Below are 7,500 nucleotides of genomic sequence, written 5' to 3' on the forward strand. Positions count from 1 at the left end.
TGGATGGTTGATCAGATGCTGATCAGCCCAGCGCGACTCTCTCCACTCTCCACAGCATCTCCAGCAACTGGACTCATCGTCACTTCCCTGTGCTTCCAGGCTTTCATCACAGCCGAGATCTTCAGACTGACGCAAATCATTTCAGACGAGACATTTTCAAGACGGATCAACCCGAAGTTGAGAAGTGAGATCTCTACAATCAATCTGCCATGATGACCGGAATCAAAAGTCCATTTTCACAGTTTGAGCAAAATGCCAGCAAGACACACTGCAGACCAGAACCCCCCCCCCTCTCTTTCAACCAGCTGACCTGCAGAGGCTGTGGTCCAGTGATGGGGAGCCCCAGCTCCTCTCTTTGGGTCCCTACCAAAAATAGAGGCGTATCAGAAGACGAAGACGTCCTCGTCCCTCCTGCGCCTTCATGTCCCGCTCAAGACGGACGTCGCTTCTCCTCCTGGCTGCTGTGTGTTCAGGACAGCGTGTTAGTGAGTCAGTAAGTCATAGCACAGCTGCATCTCGTCCATTTTTCCAGAGTCATTTCAATAAAGAGCTAAATACAACGTGAAAAAAAACAGCTTTTGTTGATTATCAAATCAAAGCACTTTTTCTACATATCCCGTTTTTGTTGTTTTTTTTAGTTTTTTCTTTCTATGAGAAATCGGGCTCCTCGGTCAAATTCCAGAAGCCTTTACGGAACCACGAGTGGAAAAGTTTGCCCACCGCTGGCTTAGCCAAGCGGATAGCAGCGTTAAAATGGCGAGGCAGCTCTTCCTCCACGACAACAACAAGTCTTAAAGCAGCTGCAGTTTGTGCGTCTGTCTTTGTGATAACAAAAACAGCAAGGGGCATTTTTCCTATCCTCCGATGGGGGCGGGCGGGCGAGGGGGGCGGGGGGGAGAGGTCGAATTACTGACCATTGGCGCGTGCATCTGTGTGTGTGTGCGTGTGCGTGTGCGTGTGCGTGTGCGTGTGTGTGTGTGGCGAGAGCGACAAAAGACAGAGAGATGAGTGCATTTGCACGAGTGTCTTTCCACCATTTGTCTCCCCTGAAAACAGAGAGAGCGACTCCAGAGCAAACAGGAGGACATCTGGAGCCTCCTCCACCCTTCCCCTCCTCCTCCACCCTTCCCCCACTCTTCACTCCCCTCCCCCGCCCCCGCCCCCGCCCCTCCCTGACACTCTCCGTCCTTCTCTGGGGGCTATCAATCACGGGCGCGGTGACGGCGGCCAGCCTGTAGGTGGTCGTGCCGACGGCAGATGGCTCTTTATCGCCGGAGCCTTGGCCTCTCCATGACAACCGCAGAGAGCAGGAAGTGACACATCCAGCCGAGCGGGGGGGGATTCATCTGGACGGCACGCACGCGCACGCGCACGCACACACACACACACACACTTCGTTTGTGAGGACATTTTGCCAGGCTTACGTTCGCTCTCGGGGCGTCGGCCGAGATTCACCGACAGCACGGGGGGTGAGGCCAGCTCAGCGTGAGGCGTTCAGGTGCACTGGAGATATGGCAACTGAAGGGAATCTCACACACACACACGCGCACACACACACACGCGCACACACACACACGCACACACTTCACTTGTGCGGACATTTTGGCTAGTTTGAGGTGAGGCGTTCAGGTGCACTGGAGATATGGCAACTGAAGGGAATCACACACACACACACATACGCACACACTTCACTTGTGCGGACATTTTGGCTCGTTTGAGGTGAGGCGTTCAGGTGCACTGGAGATATGGCAACTGAAGGGAATCACACACACACACACACGCACACACACACACGCACACGCACACGCACACACACACACACGCACACACACACTTCACTTGTGCGGACATTTTGGCTAGTTTGAGGTGAGGTGTTCAGGTGCACTGGAGATATGGCAACTGAAGGGAATCTCACACACGCACACGCACACGCACGCACACACACACACACACACACACACTTCACTTGTGCGGACACTTTGGCTAGTTTGAGGTGAGGCGTTCAGGTGCACCGGAGCTGGAACGTGAAGAGAAGCTCCCAGAGATTCACACGGAGCTCAAAGAGGAGAGCGGCTGAAGCAACAATCAGCATTTGGCTCCTTTCACCCCTGACCCAAACCAGCAGAGTCCGCCCCCTGCTGGCCACTTTCACCTGCCGCGTGCGTGTCTGCAGACGTCATCGCACTGCGGTCGCGTTGATGAAGTGCGACGGCAAGTAAACAACGGAGAGCAACGTGGAACCAGTGCTGCCAGTGCTGCAACATGCTGACTGAATCCAGTCTCCAGTGCAAGCGGAGCTTTGTTTCAGTGTTTGCTAAACGCAGCGACTGGCGCGATACCACGACCTGGCGCGCACAGCGCTCAACGTCATCACGTACATTAGCGCGTCGACGTGGTTCTGGCTTTTCCACTGCAAACCGGTCAGAGCTGATTGAAGACGATTGATTGGCGCGGCGCCGTGAGGCTTTCCCACCAAAGGCCGGCTGTTAGCGGCTTTAAACTGGCTTTAAACTGACTTTAAACTGGGTTTAAACTGGTTTTAAACTGGCTTTAAACTGGCTTTAAACTTGGTTTAAACTTGGTTTAAACTTGGTTTAAACTGGCTTTAAACTTGGTTTAAACTTGGTTTAAACTGGCTTTAAACTGGCTTTAAACTTGGTTTAAACTGGCTTTAAACTGGCTTTAAACTGGCGTTAAACTGGGTTTAAACTGGCTTTAAACTGGCTTTAAACTTGATTTAAACTGGGTTTAAACTGGGTTTAAACTGGTGTTAAACTGGTGTTAAACTGGCTTTAAACTGGCTTTAAACTGGCGTTAAACTGGCGTTAAATTGGCTTTAAACTGGCGTTAAACCCAGTTTAACGCCAGTTTAAAGCCAGTTTAAACTGGTGCGAGGCCCTGAAGAGTCCGCTGGCCTGTGGAACCACCCTGCCACCAACATCAAGTGGCTGCTCTGTGCTCTCACTTGCACTAGCCCTGACTTGAAGAATCGATGACCAGAAGCTTCAAACCATCATTTCCGTGTTGAGTCCCTGGGTTATCGGCAGTATGAGCTGCAGTCTGTTGAAGAGTGAGGCCCGGAGCTCCGCTAATCCGAGCAAATTCACGACTAGTCAGCTGGCAGAGTGCAGTCGGGCCCTGCAGTGCCGCTGATCACTGCACACCAAGAGAAGGAGCTTCGTCCTGGAAACCACTCGCTATATCTTCATCATCATCATCATCATCATCTTCGTCATTATTGTTATTATCACTGTCATCCTGACAGTATATGTTGCTGCCACACATGGTTGAATCACAACTCCACTCCAAAGATGTTTTTGTGCAGTGGTTCTGCTTGGTTCCCGCTGCTGCTGCTGCTGTTGCTGCTTTCCCCTCCTGGAGCCTGCAAAGCCAAAGTGCTCCAGTTAACAAGACACTTTTATTTTCCAAATTCCTGGAAGGAGAAATGAGGGTAGACGAAAGGACGACATGCTGGGCTGCTGTTGAAGTGTGTGTGTGTGTGTGTGTGTGTGTGTGTGTGTGTGTGTGTGTGTGTGTGTGTGTGTGTGTGTGTGTGTGGCAGGGCGGCTGGTGGATTTCACGTCCCACTTCCTCCTGCGAGGCGATTAGGCCAGACGTCTGTCACACACACACAAACACAGACATACACACACACACACACACACACACACACACACACACACACAGACTTACACTCACACAAACACACACACACCTATGCACCACCTCTTGCTGTCTGCAAGAATAAACACACCCTCTCTCTCTCTCCCTCTCTCTCTCTCACACACACACACACGCATGTGCACGTGCACGTGCACAGCCCTCCATGTGAGCTGCACTGACTTCTCCTCAGTGCTTTTCCAGGCCATTTTCCTTCTTCCCACTGCTCTGCACCTCCTCTGCTCCTGCACCTCCTCTGCTCCTGCTCTCCTGCACCTCCACTGCTCCTGCACCTCCACTGCTCCTGCTCTCCTGCACCAGAAACAGCACTCAGCAGCTCCTCCCACTGAAACAGCGGACGTCCTGTGTGAAGGACGAGGCTCTGTCTTGACATTAAAGCAGAGAAGCACATTCTGCACTTGAGTAAAAGTACATACACATACTTAAAAAAAAATAAAAAAAATACTCTGATAAAAATAAAAGTACTGATTCAACTGATTTGTGACCCGAAAGACGAGATAAAATCATCTCTCTCTAAAAAAAAATTATCCAGTTTACACAAAAGTATCGTCAAGTAGCTCCATTTCAAGTCACAAGTACTACATAACACATAACTTTCAATGGAATTTGTATCTTTTCAAGATTTTTAAACACAAAAGTACCAAGTGTGTTTTTCCAGTGTAAGAGGTCAAAAGTACTGATATTTAAATGCAGGGAGTAAAAGTAAAATGTCGTCAGAAAGAGAAATACTCAAGTAGGACACTTACTGGCTCCCAAGGTGCCAATATGACAACTAGAAAAAGACCATAGATAGATAGATAGATGATAGATAGATAGGTAGATAGATAGCGCGTTAGCATCACATGGCAGCAGCCTGCCAAGCACCGCAGCTGTAGCACTCAACTTCAAAGCAACAATAGGTGGAGTCTGGCTATTGAGGCAGGAAGTCAAGGTGCGTTCACAAGCCACCGGCCACACACACACACACACACACACACACACACAGCAGTCACTTCACACGCATACGGCGTCTGTGACGCATCAACGGGAGCGGGAACGTCGGTGCTTCGCAATCGAGGACGACTTTTTTTTCCCCTGAAGCTCAGCCTGTTGCAGGGCGCCGCTCACAGAGCGAGTACAAATACCTGGAATACCTGCAAGTTTGTAGCCCAGTACACAAGAAAGGGAAGCAAAACTCTCACACACTGTCTGCTCGGATCTTCCTCACACACTCACACACACACACACAGAGGTCTGGCTGTCAGTTCATGTTTTGTCAGCAACTCCAGTGGGACGAAGGCCATTTCTGATGCTCGACTAGAGTGGTGTACGCCGTGCACGTTCACGTGCACACGCGCGCACACACGCAGCGCCCAGGACGTCCCCCCCCCCCCTCCCTTTGTTCTTATTTTGCTTTTATTTAAACAAAGAAAATCAGTTCAACATTCAGTGCATCACGCCGACGCTGCACAATGAGTCCAACAGAAGGTCGGAGGCCTCCTGCAGCCTCGCAGCACATTAATATTCTACAGTCAGCCGCATCTCACATACAATGGCTCACAGATTCCTAAATGATATTGATAGCAAAGTTCATTGGTTCTTTTGGTCCAAGAATCTATGATACACCATGTGGAGTCACTCTACACAGCCAGTAGCCAAATATAAAAAATTTGATTTTTTTTATTTATTTTTTTTTAAGAAATGGATCCCCCCCCCCCCACCACTACTACCACCACCACCACCACCACCACCAGTGGTGGGTCTGAGTGATCCTAGCAGCCATGTTGTCTGGGTCTCCTATGGTCCTGGTGATGGGCCAGACTAACGGCAGTTCCAAAGCCTTCCATCGAGCAGTTATTGACCACAAGCAGCAGAAACCGCTCCATTCTGGACCAGATGCTCTGAAAGGGAACTTTTGATTTTGGTATTTTTCAGGGGTTTTTTTTTTTCCCAGCTTCTTCGAGATCGACGTCACTGGAACCGAGCCGAGACGTTCGCAGCGCAGAGTGGCTTTCAAAATAAAAGAGACATGGGAGGAAATAAATTAAATGCAAGGCGGAGGCGAGGTTTGGTTTCCTAGGCGAATATCATGATTCACTTTTATTAAAAGCATCATAGCTACAATTCATCATACATGATGTCTCCAAAAACTTAACAAAAAACAAACACCAATAAAGAGGAAAAAAAAAAAAAAAAAAAACATTTACATGGTATGTCTGTAAACTTCAAGGCTAGATAAGAATTTTGAGGTAATGCTCTTCAGCTTGCTGGCTAAAAGTAACAAAAAGTCCATTTTTTTCTTTCAAGAAAAGTAGCTAAGTAATAAAGGTACCTGATTATTTTAACTCTTTAACACCAGTGCATCAACAGGAACAGAGTGAGACAAACTTGATTGCAGTACTTATTTGCCCTCATTTACAGTTTTTTTTTTAAAGTTTTTTTTTTTTTTTTTTCCATTTCTTACGACACTTGTGGTTATCCATAGAGAGTGTGAACGAGTGAGTGTGTGTGTGTGTGTGTGTGTGTGTGTGTGTGTGTGTGTGTGTGTGTGTGTATGGGTGTTGGGACAGTAATGTTGGAACATTCAAAAGCTGCCTTGGTTATTGCTGTCTCAGCGTGACGGAGGAGGAGGAGGAGGACGAGGGTCTCTGGCACCCCCTCCCTCTCTCTCTCTCTCTCTCTTTCTCTCCCCCTCCATCCCTCTCTCCCTGCGTCTGCTGGGCTGGCTGTGAGAGCAAATGTAGCAGAGACCTGGCTGCGCTCCGTCCATCCCGCCGCCGCCGCTCGCAGTCTGAAATGCCGCTCCGTGCTTTTGATTCGTCTCGCACGATTTCTCATTTTTATTTGTATTTGTCATTATTTGAAACTGGCCTCGGGGGAGGGGGGGGGGAATGAGGAGACGTAATCATAACACGGCGCTCACATCCCTCCTTCTTGTGTCTTCTTCCGCGCAAGAGCTGAACTTCATTTTATCAAGAGGTGTGAATTTTTTTTTTTTTTCCAACCCTGCTGAAAAAAAAAAAAAAGAAGCGTGTCCTGTTCTGGGCCAGGCCTGGTGTCAGTGTGTGTGACTAATCAAGAAAACAGTCTTTAGAAGAGAAAAGGTCACTAGAGGAAGCAGCACTTGGTCTGAAAAACTACCGGGAACAGAGAAGAGTCAAAGGAAAAACAAAATAAAATGAAAAAATAAAAAGATTTCAATGTGGCAGCAACCAGAACCGAAGAAACGAAAAAGAATAAAAACATAAAAATCAACCATCTCAATGTGCCCCCCCCTAACAGAGAGAGAAACTATAAACCTGAAACACGACATCCACCGCTGTTCCAACACACCTCCAGAGGGGGGCGCCGGCGGCGGCTGTAGCTGTAGTAAGGTGAAGCCGACCAATCAGAGGGCCCGACCGGTGTGTGTGTGGGGGGGGGGGGGGTGAGGCGTGAGGAGCTGTGGAAAGTTTAAGGGCTGGTTTTCAACAGTGTGGGACTGGGTTGAACAGTATCGCTTCAACACACACACACACACACACACACACACACACACACACACACACACACACACACACACACACACACACACACACACACACACACACACACACACACACACACACACACACACCTGCAGCAACGACTCCCCCAGGAACAATCACATCATCACAGAAGGTGAAGGGGGCTTAGTGTGTTAGTGTGTGTGTGTGTGTGTGTGTGTAATTGTAGATGTATGTGAGACTGTGCATGCTTCTCAACTCATCGTCAAGCTTGTATCGGGTTGTGTGAGTGTGTGTGTGTGTAGTCAGTGTGTGAGACTGTGTATCGGGTTGTGTGTGTGTAGTCAGTGTGTGA

General features: G+C 48.9%; 1 long non-coding RNA gene across 2 annotated transcripts in view; it reads left to right on the plus strand.

Annotated features, from left to right (window-relative positions):
• Positions 1–7,102: 7,102 nt before the first annotated feature.
• LOC142891643 (uncharacterized) overlaps positions 7,103–7,500 on the plus strand; it is a 579-nt gene continuing 181 nt past the window's right edge. The window contains exons 1-2 of one of the 2 annotated variants that reach the window (XR_012927302.1): positions 7,103–7,380; positions 7,451–7,500. The exon at positions 7,451–7,500 is cut by the window's right edge and continues 181 nt beyond it. This is a non-coding gene — a long non-coding RNA (uncharacterized LOC142891643). The remainder of the gene's footprint in view (positions 7,381–7,450) is intronic. The other variant, XR_012927303.1, reaches the window with a different exon arrangement.

The sequence above is a fragment of the Nelusetta ayraudi genome, unplaced genomic scaffold (genome assembly GCF_046127955.1).
Source record: "Nelusetta ayraudi isolate G7.1 ecotype Tasmania unplaced genomic scaffold, CSIRO-AGI_Nayr_v1 ptg000033l, whole genome shotgun sequence".
Taxonomy (NCBI): Eukaryota; Metazoa; Chordata; class Actinopteri; order Tetraodontiformes; family Monacanthidae; genus Nelusetta; species Nelusetta ayraudi.